The sequence below is a fragment of the Rhinolophus hipposideros genome (assembly GCF_964194185.1).
Source record: "Rhinolophus hipposideros genome assembly, chromosome: X".
In the NCBI taxonomy this organism is placed as follows: domain Eukaryota; kingdom Metazoa; phylum Chordata; class Mammalia; order Chiroptera; family Rhinolophidae; genus Rhinolophus; species Rhinolophus hipposideros.
In genome coordinates this window covers 22,342,356-22,356,804 of record NC_138046.1, presented here as the reverse complement: position 1 = coordinate 22,356,804, position 14,449 = coordinate 22,342,356, and the positions used below count along the sequence as shown (strand labels likewise).

At 41.2% G+C, this 14,449-nt stretch overlaps 1 protein-coding gene across 6 annotated transcripts in view; it reads left to right on the top strand.

Moving 5' to 3' along the window:
• Positions 1-14,449, top strand: part of PHF6 (PHD finger protein 6) — a 131,887-nt gene that overhangs the window by 75,954 nt on the left and 41,484 nt on the right. For 2 of the 6 annotated variants that reach the window (XM_081042423.1, XM_081042420.1), the window contains exon 1: positions 11,503-11,684. The gene's annotated coding sequence lies outside the window, so the exon portion shown is untranslated. Of the gene's footprint in view, positions 1-10,655; positions 10,713-11,502; positions 11,685-11,783; positions 11,897-14,449 lie in introns of those variants that run through there. The other 4 variants (XM_081042425.1, XM_081042424.1, XM_081042421.1 and 1 more) reach the window with 3 other exon arrangements.

The following is a 14,449-nucleotide window of genomic DNA, read 5'->3' as shown; positions in this document are numbered from 1 at the left end:
TAATCTCCAGAAATTGCATTTGGTTCTTTTTCAAAATTTCAATCTCTTTCATAAAATGCTCATGTTATTCTTTGATTTTGTTTCTGAGTTCATTAAACTGTTTTTCTGTGTTTTCTTGCATCACGTTGAGTTTTTTCAATATGCAATCTTGAATTCTCAGTCATTTAAATCACATATTTCCATATCTTTTAGTTCTTTTTCTGGAATCTTTTCACTTTCTTTCTGAGCTGTCTTGTTGCCTTGGTTATTCATGGCAATTACTGATTTATTATTTCTCTTCCTAGACATCAATAGGAGTGGGTTCTGCAATAGGTTGATAGGAAGAGGTCTTTCTTTTGTTTTCCAGTACTTTTTGGTAGAATGTTTTATTTTCTGTCTGACTGCAGCCTTTTTTTTCTCTCTCACACAGTAGTGCTATGTTTTTTCTGCGCTATTCCAGCTTCTCACACAATGGGGGATTCCCTAGGAGACAGGCTTCTCCTCTGTTAATAGTTCGCCTGGGTCATAGGGCGCAGTGTCTGTGTGGGTATGCTGAGAGATTTTGAAGTTCCAAAGCTCTTCCTGTATCAGGTTCAGAGCCTGTATGTTTCAGCAGTTCTGTTTATTCCTCCAGGGATCCGCCCAGATAGGTGGGGTCAGGGGTGGGGTGAGTTGTGAGAGGTGGCCCAGAGCAATGGCGGCGACCACCACCACAGTCGGGCCTGCTTTCACAGTTCCCTCCCCTTTGCCAGAACAAGTTGGGCTGCGAATCTGTGTCTGCGGTCCACAGTACTCATTACAGCAAATATTCTGTTCTTTTGATCTGACACTGCCACTGTTCCACTTCTACCACCAGGCAGTGGGGGCGGGGTGAGCTCTGGGAAAGTAGGGAGGGGGCGGCTAGTCTCAGTGCCTAAGGCTTCCATTCTCTGCTCGGCAGTGAGGGCTTAAATCACCCTTTTCAGCCTTCTTCCGTCAGTCTTTTCACCGAGGTCTCTGTCGTGAGCGTTAGGTTCAGCTGTGTTATATGCTGCCCCCTTAGCCCTGTGAGCCATAAGCGAAGTGCTAGCAGTCCGTGTTCTTCCCTCTCCCGCAGCTGCGGTAGTTCCGGGATGCAGCGAGCTCGGAGCACTGAGCTAGGTCTGTGTCCTGCGCTCGCACGGCTCCGTCTCCACACTTCTCCCGTCACTACTCCCCACCTGCGCGACCGCCCACCTTTAGGTGAATTCAGTACTGAGCCTCTTCGTCTTGCCTGTCTGCTGTGCAGGGAGTCCTTTGTGGAGTTATTGTTCGATTAGTTGTAAATTCCAGGGTAGTTTACAGAGGCTCACCTCACGCCGCCATTTTGATCCAATTCATGGCTCTTGCATCATGACAATGCACCAGCTCACATGGCACTGTGTGTGAGGGAGTTTTTAGCCAGTCAACAAATAACTGTATTGGAACACCCTCACTACTCACCTGATCTGGCCTCCAATGACTTCTTTCTTTACCCGGAGATAAAGGAAATATTGAAAGGAAGACATTTTGATGACATTCATGACATAAAAGGTAATACAACAACAGCTCTGGTGGCCATTCAATAAAAAGAGTTCCAAAATTGATTTGAAGGGTGGACTAGGTCCTGGTGTCAGTGCATAGCTTCCAAAGGGGGTTACTTCATAGGTAGCTGTAGTCATATTCAGCAGTGAAGTATGTACCACTTTTTCTAGGATGAGTTTGCAAACTTAATTGTCAGACTTCTTATATTAGAAGCCCTAGGACAACCACTAAGACAACAACTTTAAAATTGCATAAAAATCATTGAAAATATTGCATTGTTACACTTCAAAATATTCACTTAATGCAAAAGCAAGTAGTAAAGGAAGTATAGAGGACTATAAAAGACATGAGATTATATAGAAAACAAACAAGGAAATAACAATGTACATCCTACTATATCAGTAATAAAAATTAAAAGTGAATGGATTAAGTCATTCAAGGGCAGAGAATGTCAGACTGCATAAAAGACATTATACAATGTAAACATGTCCACATTGTATAGGTGTACCACCTCTTCTTTTTCCAGTCATCCGTTGGTGGACACCCAGGTTGCCTCCATATCTTGGCAATTTTAAATAATGCTGCAGTGAACATATGGATGTTCACTGTATTGTTTCAAAATATTGTTTTGGGTTTCTTTGGATATATACCCAGAAATGGAATTACTGGTTTCTTCTTTGTCTCTTGTGATAGCCTGTATTTTAAAGTCTATTTTGTCTGGTATAAGTATTGCTAGCACAGCTTTTTGTTTGTTTGTTTCTATTTTTATGAAATATCTTTTTCCATTGTTTTACTTTCAGTCTGTGTGTGTCTTTTGACCTGAAGTGAGTCTCTTCTAGGCAGCATATGTAAGGATCTTGTTTTCTTATCCATTCAGCCACCCTATGTATTTTGATTGGAGCATTTAATCCATTTACATTGAAAGTAACTGTTGATAGCTATATAGTTATTGCCATTTTATTATTCATATTTTTTATCTTTTTTTCCCTTGTTCTTCTTTAAAATGTCCCTTCGACATTTGCTGTTATAGTGGTTTGGTGGCGATGAAATCCTTTAGCTTTTTTTGTCTGGGAAGCCTTTGAGTCTAAATGATAGCTTTGCTGGGTAGAGTAATCTTGGTTGTAGGTCCTTTCTTTTCATCACTTTGACTATTTCCTGCCAATCCCTTTTGGCCTGCAAAGTTTCTGCTGAGAAACCAGCTGACAGTATTATGGGAGCTCTCTTGTAGGTAATTAACTGCTTTTCTCTTGCTGTTTTTAAGATAATCTCTTTTTTTCAGCTTTGTCGTTTTAATTATGGTGTGTCTTGGTGTTGGCCTCTTTGGGTTCATCTTTTGGGGGATTTTCTGTGCTTTCTGGTTTTATATGTCTATTTCTTTTGCCAGGTTAGAGAAGTTTTCCATCATTATTCCTTCAAATAGGTTTTCAATCCCTTGCTCTCTCTCTTCTCCTTCTGGTACCCCTATGATGCAAATGTTGGTATGCTTGATGTTGTTCCAGAGGCCCCTTAAACTATCCTCATTTTTTTAAAGATTTTTTTTTCCTTTTTGCTGTTCTGACAGTGTATTTTCTGATACCTTATCTTCCAAATTGCTGATTTGAACCTCTGCTTTATCTAATCTACTGTTGATTCCCTCTTTATTTCAATTATTGTATTCTTCATTTCTAACTGATTCTTTCTTGTGTTTTCTATCTACTTATTTATGCTTCTTATCTCTTTGTTGAAGTTCTCACTGAGATCATTGTGCATCCTAGTAACCAGTGTTTTAAACTCTGCATATGGTATATTGCATGTCCCATTTTGTTTAGTTCCTTTTCTCTAGCTTTGTTCTGTTCTTTCTTTTGGGACATGTTTCTTTGTCTCCCCATTTTGACTGTCTCTCTGTATTTGTTTCCATGTATTAGGAAGAGGTGCTATGTCTTCTGGTCTTAGTAGAGTTGCCTTATATAGTAGTTGTCCTGTGGGACCCAGTGGAGCAGTCTCCCGATTGCCTGAGCTGGGTGCTCCAGGTGTGTACCTTGTGTGAGTTGTGTGTGTCCTTCTGTTGCAGTTGAGACTTGGTTGCTGTTTGTATATCAATGGGAGGGATTGGTTGTGAGGACTGGCCGTGACTACAGTGAAGGAGCTGTTATGCATGGGGTGATTCTATGGAGCAGGATTTGCTTCAGAAGGGCCCTGGTGTCTGCCCAGTCTGCCCTTTGCTTATGTTGTCTGTGGAGGCAGCTGGGTGGTGTTCCAGTTCAGTCAGAAGAAGCTCTGTCTGAAGCTGGCCACCGATGTGCTACCCCATGGCCTCCTGGGAGGGGCCCTGCCACAGTCCAAGTTCACCTGCAGCCTATGCCCTGCCACAGATCACCTGGAATGAGCGTCAAAGCAGCCAAAGATGGCTACTACCCACATGGGCCTTACAGGTGCCTAGGAGAGACTAAGCTGTGAACTGAGGCTGACTGCCAGTAGTGCCAGGCTTGGGACTGCTTAGCAAGAGGTATGGGGCATGCTGAGGCCAGATGCTGCTTGTTTGGAGGTTGTGAACCTTTGAGAGATTTTAGCAAAGTCTGAAACATGAGCCAAGACAGACTGTTTGCATGGAAAAGCCACTGGAAGTGGCTTGGGTGAGCTGGCATGTTGGGTGGAGCAGGGTTTCGGGGAATCACCAGGTCAGGGCCAAAGGTGTTGGCCAAGTTGATGGAGACTAAGGTATGGCAGCCTGCCTGTGTATGCATGCTGGGAGCAGGGAGGGCTCAACAAAGAAACAATGGATCCTGCCAGCATTTCTGTCTGGGAGAAAGCTGCTCCTCCAGCCCTTGCCCCACAGCCAGACAATTCAGTTCCTCCCAGTATGTGAATGGCACCTTTCAATCTGCTGCCCCTGTGCTGGAGCTCAGAGCATGTGAGTTTGTCAATGAGTAAGTCCATGTGCAGACCCTTTAACAGGAGTGCCTGGGAGTGCAGCTGTCCTTCTCACTCAGTCACAATGTCTGCTGTTTTTTTACAGCCAGAAGTTGTGGGGACTTCTCTCCCAGTCACTGGAACCCTGGACTGGGAAGCATGGTGTGGGGTTGGGACCCCTCACTCCTACAGGGGGCCTTTGCAGCCAAAATACCTCTCCTGATTTTTACCTGCCTCCCATGGGTATGGGACAGACTGTTCTGCGTCTCCACCCCTCCTACCAGTCTTGAGGTGGTTTCTTTTGTATGTCCTTAGTTATAGGACTTCTGGTCAGCCAGATTTAAGGCAATTCTCAATGATGGTTGTTCTGTAGTTTAGTTGTAATTTTTATGTGATTCATGAGAGGATGCAAGCACAGTGTTCACCTACTCCACCATCTTGACTGGAAATTCCCCGATCCTCCAAGTACACTGCTCTTTTTTACTAAATCATTTATTCAGCAAATATTAACTGAGTGTCTACTCTGTGAAGGTACTGTTCTAGGCACTTGTGGTAAATCATGCTACTTTTTCATCCACATTTCCCCCTGGAGATTAATAGTAGGCCTCGCAGTGCCCTCAGCATTTAATAAGCAGAGTTGACTGACAACTGGGTGTGGCTTACAGCTGGATCATCCACTTTCAATTTATAATCATTTCTTCCCTTAGTGCCCAAGGGAAGAGGAAATAAGTGGTAGATTAACATATGAAGCAATTAGAGAATAATGTACAGTATACAGTATATAATTAAGTGCTAAATTGCATGTGTGACCCTAAGTGCAATAGAGGTACAGGAGCCAAGGCCCGGAATATAAGACAGCAATCTTAGAGAGGAAAACGTCTTCAAACAGTAGTAACCATTAGCTCTTTGACATGTTCCTTTGAGTAAGTCCAGCAAATCTTCATTGGTCAGGCACTGTGCTACGTGCTGAGGGTATACAAAAAATAAGACATGGTGTCTTCTCCCCGAAAGCTCACTGACTATTGAGAGAGACAGAAGTACATATAATTTCAACATAATGGTAGTAAATGATGAGATAGAGGTTTGGCCAGGGTGTATGAAAGTAGAGGGGAGCTTCCCCCAATCAGAGGATAAGTAAAGCTAGGAAGCTAAGGGCTGACACCTGAACTGAATCTTGAAGGCCACTAGGTCCTAGCTAGTCCAAAACAAGAGTTGGAAAAGGAGTTTTAGGAAGCAAGTACACCATGAATAAAGAAACAAAAGTCTTTTGTTTGTCTATTTCACTTATCAGAAAAACTGGAGGCAATTAATACCTACTTTTCAGTGGAATTAGATAAAAACTGCTACATATTACTGCTCTTGTAGATAATATTTATCAAGCTCCGTGGGCCAGGAAGAATGCTAAGTGCTTTATATGGATTATGTCACGTAATCCTAAAAAAAGAAAAAAATCATTGAGATACAAATGTCAAATCACAAGTTATACACCTGAAACTAATACAATATTGTATGTTAACTATACTTTAATAAATAATAAAAAAGAAAAAAATACAGTCTCTTCTGCCCTTGAGAAACTTAGAATCTAGGGCAACAAGAAAGGGGGGAAAAACAACAACAACAACAACAAATCCTTCAGAAAGTTACTTCCATCATCCTCGTTTACAGATAAGGAAATTCAGGCACTGAGAAGTTAACCTGAAATGAGGATTTGTGTCTAGGCTATTTGGTTTGTGCCTTCCAGTATAGAGTATATTTCATTGTGAATATTAGTGCCCCACAAATCTTACTCATATATAATTCCTTTAGTTTTTAGACTTATTATATTTGAAATTAGTGCAGATCTGTCTGATCATATTATTTAACCAACAGCCAAAAGGAACAAAGATGCTCGAGGTGACTCAGGACCCAATGGCAAAACCAGTTACAAGCAAGTATCCTCGCTAAAATATATGTCTAAGAATGATATTGATCACAATGACGTTTCTCGAGCACTCATATGTAACTGATGAAATAACCCAAGTGATAAGATTTTTTTTTTTAATTTTCTTGTTTTCAGATTGATGGCTGCAGGTCAGTTGTTCCCAACTTCTTGTACATATCACAGTCTTACCTGGGGAGCTTATTAAAAATATAGTTGCTGGGCCCCATTTCACATGTATGCCAGAATCACTGTTCGGCTGCTGTATTATTAACAAATTCCTGAGATGATTTCATTCCACTACAATTCCACTTCTCCCTACTCTTCATTACATTCTCTTCCCTGTTCTCAATTTTCTACTCTCATTTCCATTCCTCATTCTCCATAGCCTTTAAATATTTATTGAGTGCCAGGCACAGAGTTCTCTGGGCTGGGTATAGGGCAGTGAACATGACAAAGCAAAGCCCCTGCTCTGATAGAGACAGATAATAAACACATAAACAAATAAATGTGATAAAGAGCTTGGCTAATGGAGTCAAAACAAATATAGGCTTGACACATGGTTCTTCCTCTTCCTAGCTGTGTGACCTTGGGCAAGTTACTTAATTGCTCAACAGTCTCTTCCTCTGTAAAAAACGGGACTAATAATATCCCCTGCTTCTCAGGGCTGTTGTAAGGGTTGAATAAGATAATGCACAGAATGTACTTAGCATGGTGCCTGGTACATTGATTGTCCAAAGTCAGTTAACTCTTACTATTTTGCTAGCATCGGCACTATAAAGTTTAATAACTTCTCAAATGTTGCCATCGATACTGAGTTCAGTTTCTATGCTTATTCAATATTCAACAAACAACATTTTAGAGATGTCCATGTGTCTCTAAAGCATTTCCCGCCGCCACAGTTGCAAGTTTCCTGGGCAGTTTCTGTACAATACCCACTGCCAAATTGCTAAACAAGGGAGCAACATCAACAACAAAGTCCACCAAAAGCTCCCAGCTTCTTAGTTAGGTACGTGAGTAGCTCCACAGGCTGAACAGAGTTAAGGATGTTGTAAAACTTCACCAATACACTAAGTGGAAGTTAAAAAATAAACAACAACCATAAAAACTAAATAGAAGCGCATAGGGGCCAAATGCTGGGAGCCAACATTAGCAGGTAGATCAATCAGATGATATGGCTGTTAAGGGACACATAAAAAATATAATAATTGTCCTTCATATTTGTTGGGGCAAGAACATTTACATACATCGTTATCTGTCCTTATTCTCCACAACAAATTTGCAAGTAATATTAATCTCATTTGGCTCGTGTAAGCTAAGGCTCAGAGAACTTAAATGGTCACTCTGCTAGGTAGTGGCAGGCCAGCGAGTCAAGCCCCATGCAGCATCTCACACAAATAAATAGCATTTTATTTTTTTCACAGAAACATTTTTTTTTGGTAAACATTTGAGTCAAAAAGAGGATATAACTGGAAGTAAGAGCTCAACAGACTGAGATAAATGCTTCTCACAGAGACATTTAAAATGCTTAATCCATCTACTTTAAAAATAAAGAATAAGAAATATAAAATGTACCTAATATACAAAATGCAAATAGTTCGGTTCCATGTGAGTGTCATTTACAGTACTTGTTTTTGCACTAGTCACAGTTGTAATTTTACATTCATTTATATGATTACTTGATTAAGGCCTGTCTCCGCTGCTACACCAAAACTGACCATTTTCATCCAACACACTGTTGATGATCAACATGTACTTGTTGAAAGAATGACTGATCCAATGGTGTTGATTACCACCAGAAGGGAGGTCATAGGCTTGTAGGTGGATATAGCCTTTGGTTTAGGTAGGAGCAGAAATGCTAGCAGCATCTTACACGAAACATAAAGATGGGATGGGAAAAGCAATTACTTTTTAGTTGCTGGAGAGGATGAATTTGCTTACTTACTGGTCTTAGTGATTTGAGCTCAAGGACAGGCAGATCCAGTTGCTAAGCGATTGTTTACAGGTTACAATGAAGTCAAAAGATTGTATCAATTCTACAAAAAAAAAAAAAAAAAAAGAACGGAGGTCAGTTTCTTAACGTGTGGTCCTCAACAGTCTGCCTCAGAATAAGCTTGGCAGTTTAAAAAGGCAGATTCCTGCACCCAGACCTTCAGAAACCTCAGGGGGTAGTGCCAAAAAAAATCTGCATGTTTAACAAGCTCCCCAGGTGATTTCCACTTCAATAGTTTAAGAACTGCTGAGGTGGAATAACAATAGACCAGCAGAGAGTTTAAGACTCTGTCTAAGCAAAGTCTGCATTATAAAGTGAGAAGAAAAACCTACAAAAGAGATTGCAATAACAACCAGAGAGCCAGAGTCAGAGTCTTTGTTATGAATTGAGGAAGGTGAGAGTTTAAGAACAAATAAATGGCCAAAAAGTGTTCAGTGTAACAGAGGTGTCAAGAATGAAGATTGAAGAAAGTCGTGAAGATGGAATCCAGAGTTTTCTGGGCCTGGACCTGTCCTGCGAGACCCAACTCAAAACATTTCCTCCCTAGGAATGTAGTTCCTCTTCCACTGGACAGAGTTCATCAGTCTTTGTGGTATGTAATTCTATTATAGCATTTTACCTATTGTACTGAAATTATGTTTTTCTTCCTCATTAGAAATACCTGTGTTTCTTCCTCAGCCTGAAAATTCCTTGAAGACAGGAGCTGTGTCTTATTGCTTTTTAAATCACCAATGTCTAGTGTAATACCTGGCATGCAGAAAATATCTGCAAATGCCTGCTCAATGACTGATTGGAGAGCAACTGGAAGCAAAGAACACAGTCTGGACAGGAGGTAGAGGAATCCTATGTGTTTCAAGGCAAATGAGAGCCAGGCAATTGATGCTGCTGGTGCAGGGAATAAGTAGAAAATCGGTTGTTCCAGAGCACAGAGGAGATGTGACTAAGACCACAGATTCAGCTTTAAAAAGCAGGAAGGACAGCTCTTTCTCCAAGCCTTAAAGGAAGCAAAAGAGGATAGGTGTACAAAATATAGCTGAGTTCAGATGTCCCTACTCTAAGTAAGTCAGGAAGTTAATCAAAATGAGAATGAAGTACAAAAAGCGGGATCTAGAGCTTGAAGAAAGACTGGAACAGTGTTGGTGGGAGTGTACTGGTGGATCAATAAGAGATTAAGAGATGCTATCCTATATCCTCAGGCACTAAGTGCGTGTTATCACAATCTGACTCCTTTCTGTGGCCCTTGAAATAACAGGCTACATCTATCAGTCGTGCTAATTGAAACTGGCTACCACATGGGGCCTGAAACTATCTGGAGTCACTGTTGTCTTCCTCTCCTGAACTCCCGGCACTTCTTTACCACCTTTTAGGGAACTTGCCACAGCCCATCTCCTATTGCAGCTACTTGACTTTTCCTTGTTAGAACGTAAAGAGGTGAGGGCAAAGGCTGTCTCTTATTCATTGCCGTGTTGTACCTTAGCATAGCGCTTTGTATGTAATAGGCAGAGGATGTCTGTACCAGGCACACACCTCTAATATAGCCTCTAATATTTATCACATCATACTGTATTTGTTTGCTTATCTGTCTCCCTTTTTAGATCATGAGTACAAGGTCAGGAATTGAGTTGATCTATGTCTCTCTTGTGTTTGGAACTTAGTAGTTTCACAGATGTGTATTGAACCAAATTTTGTTGAGTGCATGGATGAGAGAATGAATAAAAGACAGCAAAATGTGGGGATGTGGGGGAAATCTAAAAAGATGACATTGTGCATAGGGACTACATTTTGTCGCTTACACAGTCATCAGTTTCATCCTGACATCAGAAAGCATGTGAAGCTGGTGCTGATGCCGGGGGACCTGTTTTCAAATACACTGTAAATGTTTGGAATACACATTCTGGATCTTATGTAAATCTCCAGCCATCTCCTTTCATGTTGCAGGGCCTGGGTGAAAGGGCTAAAGGTCCCCTGCAGTTAAATGACTCCTTTGTTCACCTTTATTAGGTAGGTACCTGTTTGTATAGGGTACGATGTCACATCAACATAGTTTACTGTTTTCTTGAGGACTACAATTTAAGGTTGACATTGCAGGGAAAAATACAAAGAATGAAACAGCATTGGATCAAAACAATGGAAATCCACCGCCCTCTCCCTTACCCCTTTACTGGAAAAATAGCTACTTGAAGGGCATCTTTAAATTTTCGTTGGTTTGCTAGGGCTTTTTTTCTTTTTCTTTTTTTTTTTAAATCACTGGCTTGCACCCTTGGGCATATTATATGCCCAAGTATTATTCTATGTAATTTACATATATTAACTCATTTCTTTTAACAACCCTAGGAGATGGATACCATTGTGATCTCCATTTTGGACGCGTTGAAACTGAGGGACAGAGAGGTAATGCACCGTGATCAAGGTCATAGAGCTAGAAGTGGGGGAGCTTGGATTCAAACCCAAGCATTCTGGCTCTGTACATCAAAAGAGGAAAGTGCCCGTTTAGGTGTCTTGGTTTGCCTGTGTGAGTTATAAAGAAAATCACTTTTACAATTATGATCTCAGCATTTATAGACGGCCTGTTATACGCCAGGGACGCTTTACTTGTAAGCATTATCTCATTTCTTCCTCACAACAAACCCGTTAGATACTATTTTTATTCCCATTTTAAGACAAAAAACATTAAAGTACGGAGATTGAAATGATTCACCCAAGGATTGAAATCCGGGCAGACTGACTCCACTACGAGATTCTCGGTCTTTCCTGGCAGCAAAATGAGAGAACGGAGGACCTCAAAGGGATGCCACGAGAGTACAATGAAATAATGGATGTGAAAAGGCCTGGGTGAACAAGTGCAAGGAATAAGGCCTACCAATATGAATCACTGTTGAAAACTGGTAACTCAGAGCCCCTATCCAACGGTTTCTAGTCCCAACCCTGCTTATTCTCCGCCCAACCCACAGCAATATCTTTGAATCTCTTTCTCTATCTCGTCGGATCCTGCCCCCAAACACTTGGCTGAGCGGCAGACGGGAGAATAGAAGGTACGCGCGCGAGCAGGAGGCGGGGCCTGTTGCCCCGATCCGTACAGGGGGTGGCCTCTGCACATGCGCTGTGGCTCTGCGGCTTCAGCTGCCCGGTCTCTGCAGCCAATCAGCGCCCGCGGAGTGCTCGGGACGTATTAACGCTCTGTGAGTCGTTGCGTGCGAGGGGGGCGACGTAAGGGCGCTCCGCGAGCCCGTCTCCTCGAATGAAAGGAAACAACCTCCGGCGACAGAGCCCCGCTCTCAGGCGCTGCCGGAGAACCGAGACCGACTTCTTTCTCTTTCCCCTCATTGGCGCTTCTCCCCTGCCGTTCGCCTCTGGGCTTCGCCGGTGAGTTCCCGCGGTACCCTGGGGCCCCCCATTCTCTGCCCAGCGGGAGAAGACAAGGAGGATGGCGGTGGCCAGGCCGCCGCCCCTGCCCGTTGTTAAGGGGGACTCTTGGTGGTCTCGCTTTATTGTCAGGGACCCCAGAAGCGCCACTCATTGAAGGCGCTTCGCGAAGAGGCAGCTGAGAAAAGTGCTTTGCAGGAGCTAAGGGAGAGGTGAGGCTGAAGCCTAGACTTCGGGGGAGGGGGCGCAACATTTAGGGAGGAAAAAATACTGGGAAATTTTGGTCTTTGCCATTGCTTAGGACATATTTGGGAAGGAGGGAGACTCCCAGTTTGGGAAGAGTAAGAGGAAGAATTGTTAGGATGGCAAGAGGGTTAGCCTTACGGAAAGAGGAAAAACTCCGGGGTGGGGGGAATTAGGGGTGAAACTGAGATATGAAACGAAGACTTGGAGGGTAAACTCCTAGGGGAGGAGGGTTAAAAAAAGTGGTAGGATGATATTTAACTGGATTCGGGAGGATTGGAAAAGGACAATTAGGGGATCCTGACTTGACGACCAAAAGGAACCTGCTAAAGTGTTTTAGAGGAAGATAGTTTTGCGAGTTTATCTAGCGCTAGATTGGAGGGAGATCTTGGAGTCTAGTGTGTATAGAATAAATAACGGAGAGGATCCGGTACGTTATGTGTACCATCCTTTATTATATGGGCGAACAGCACGGCGTTCTTCTAAAATTTGTTCGTTTCAGTATTCTGCGTGGAAGTTGAAAAATCCTTTGGTAATTCAAAAGGCTTTTCTTTTCATCGCCTTACGACTTAATATCAGGTCTTATTCATACAGATCAAATTCTTTCTCTACCCTTGGGTTTGAGACAACTGGAAAATTCCTTCAGTTTCCGTTTGAATAACCGCAAAAAGCAGTGCGAAGCATGTAATATCGTGCAACCAAATTCAGGTGCCCTTCCGGTTCATCTCTTATTCGTTTATTTGTCTCCACTGTAACTTTCCTGACATAAATACTGCTTCTTTGGGGATCACGTTTATATATTTTGATCTGTATATTTCAACTTGCTTGCGTGTGGAATTGTTTGATCTTCCAGAACTGCAGTTTTTGTTTGGTTTTATTTTTCTGTGAAAATGGTCTTTCAGATACCAGACATTGAATGAGCTCTCGACTTGGCTCTTTAACTCGCTCTCCTTGATGTTTCAGGTTATTTCTTCTTTGGTGCTTCACAGCGTCTTGGAAAATCAGAGACGCATTGATTGCTTCAGCTTAACTAATCGGGCTTTTATATTTTTTCAGACATTTAAGTTATGTTTTTCACGCTGTTATCTTTGCCTCTTTATTTCTGCTTTATAACATTATCTATAATGTTATTATGTCTTTTTTAAGGAAAAGGTTTCATTGTTGGGTCAATGCATCAAACTTTGATCTCTGCATGCCCTGAAAAACCTTTTAGATTAAAATTAAAACGCCATACAGCTGCGTGGACCAGTAAGAATCCCTTAATGCTGGTCCTTGAAATACCCATATTCTCCTTAACTAGAGACCACAAATGTGACAGCATGAGATAAAAATCTGTATTTTTATGATAAAGACATTTTTGCTAGGACTCATTGTTTCCATGATGTTCTCCACTTGATGTTTTACAAGGAGGCTGTAAAAAAATTACCAAGATATGCGCACATGCATTATTTGAATTTTAGTGGAAAAATCCATTTAGTCATTGCACAGTGGGGAAAGTTTTTAATTGCTTTGGTGCACTTTGTGTGTTTCTGTTCACTTTACAAATTATATTTAACCTGATGACAGAAAAAAAATACACTGAAATATTTTTGAATGCAAAATAAAGTGTACCTTTTTTCTCTTTTGGATTTTGGGGTCTTTAATAACTGGAAAAGCAGTTTCACAAAATTAGGATGAGAAATTTACCTGTTTATAAATTGAAAGAGGCAGAATTCAATATGGATAAAATTTGGGAGCACCATTTTCAGAATTAATTTCAAGAATAAAAAGTGATTTTCTACTCTAGGATTTTTTTTTTAATCTTAAGCCTGTTTTATACCCTATGCTAGCTAGCATTGTATAGAAATTACACACTAAAAATGTCTGTACAGATTAGATTCATAATGTGTCATCCTTTCAACTGGCCAAGGATGACGGAGAGAAATGCTGAATACATTACAGTGGTTTCATAGTGCCTGCTATTCCATGGTAGTAAAGAAAGCTAATTTAGAACTGAAATAGCAAATTTTGGTGCTATTTATGAATTTTGGTGTTTTGCATAATTAATTCTAAAGATTTTGGCAGCTATATTCTTGATAAAGCAACTGAACACATATTTGCCTGAGCAAATGCAAACACACTTCCCCTTTTGTTTCTTTTGTTTCTCTGTTAGTCCTGTTTTCCCTTTAATCCTGAAAGTATTTGCTGCCTGTTTTCAATCAGTTTCACGGTTTATAGCCAGTTTATAGCTATGAATACAGTACTATTGTAAAGTATTCGATGCTGTTTGGAAGACTGGGATATTTAAAATTGTAGATAGCTTTAAGAGTTTGTTAAACCCATCAACGCAGAGACTGTCAGGGCCTTTGAAGTTTTGTTCAAAAGAAAAACCTAAATATAAATTGAGAAGACCTGTTTCTTTGTTGCTTCACGTTAAATTTTGATTAAGTATCTACATTTTTATGTTCTAAAGTACTGAATTGTTTGTAGCTACCACCTTGCTGGCATCCAGTTGCTACTGTTTCTTGTTGGTGAACAAGTGT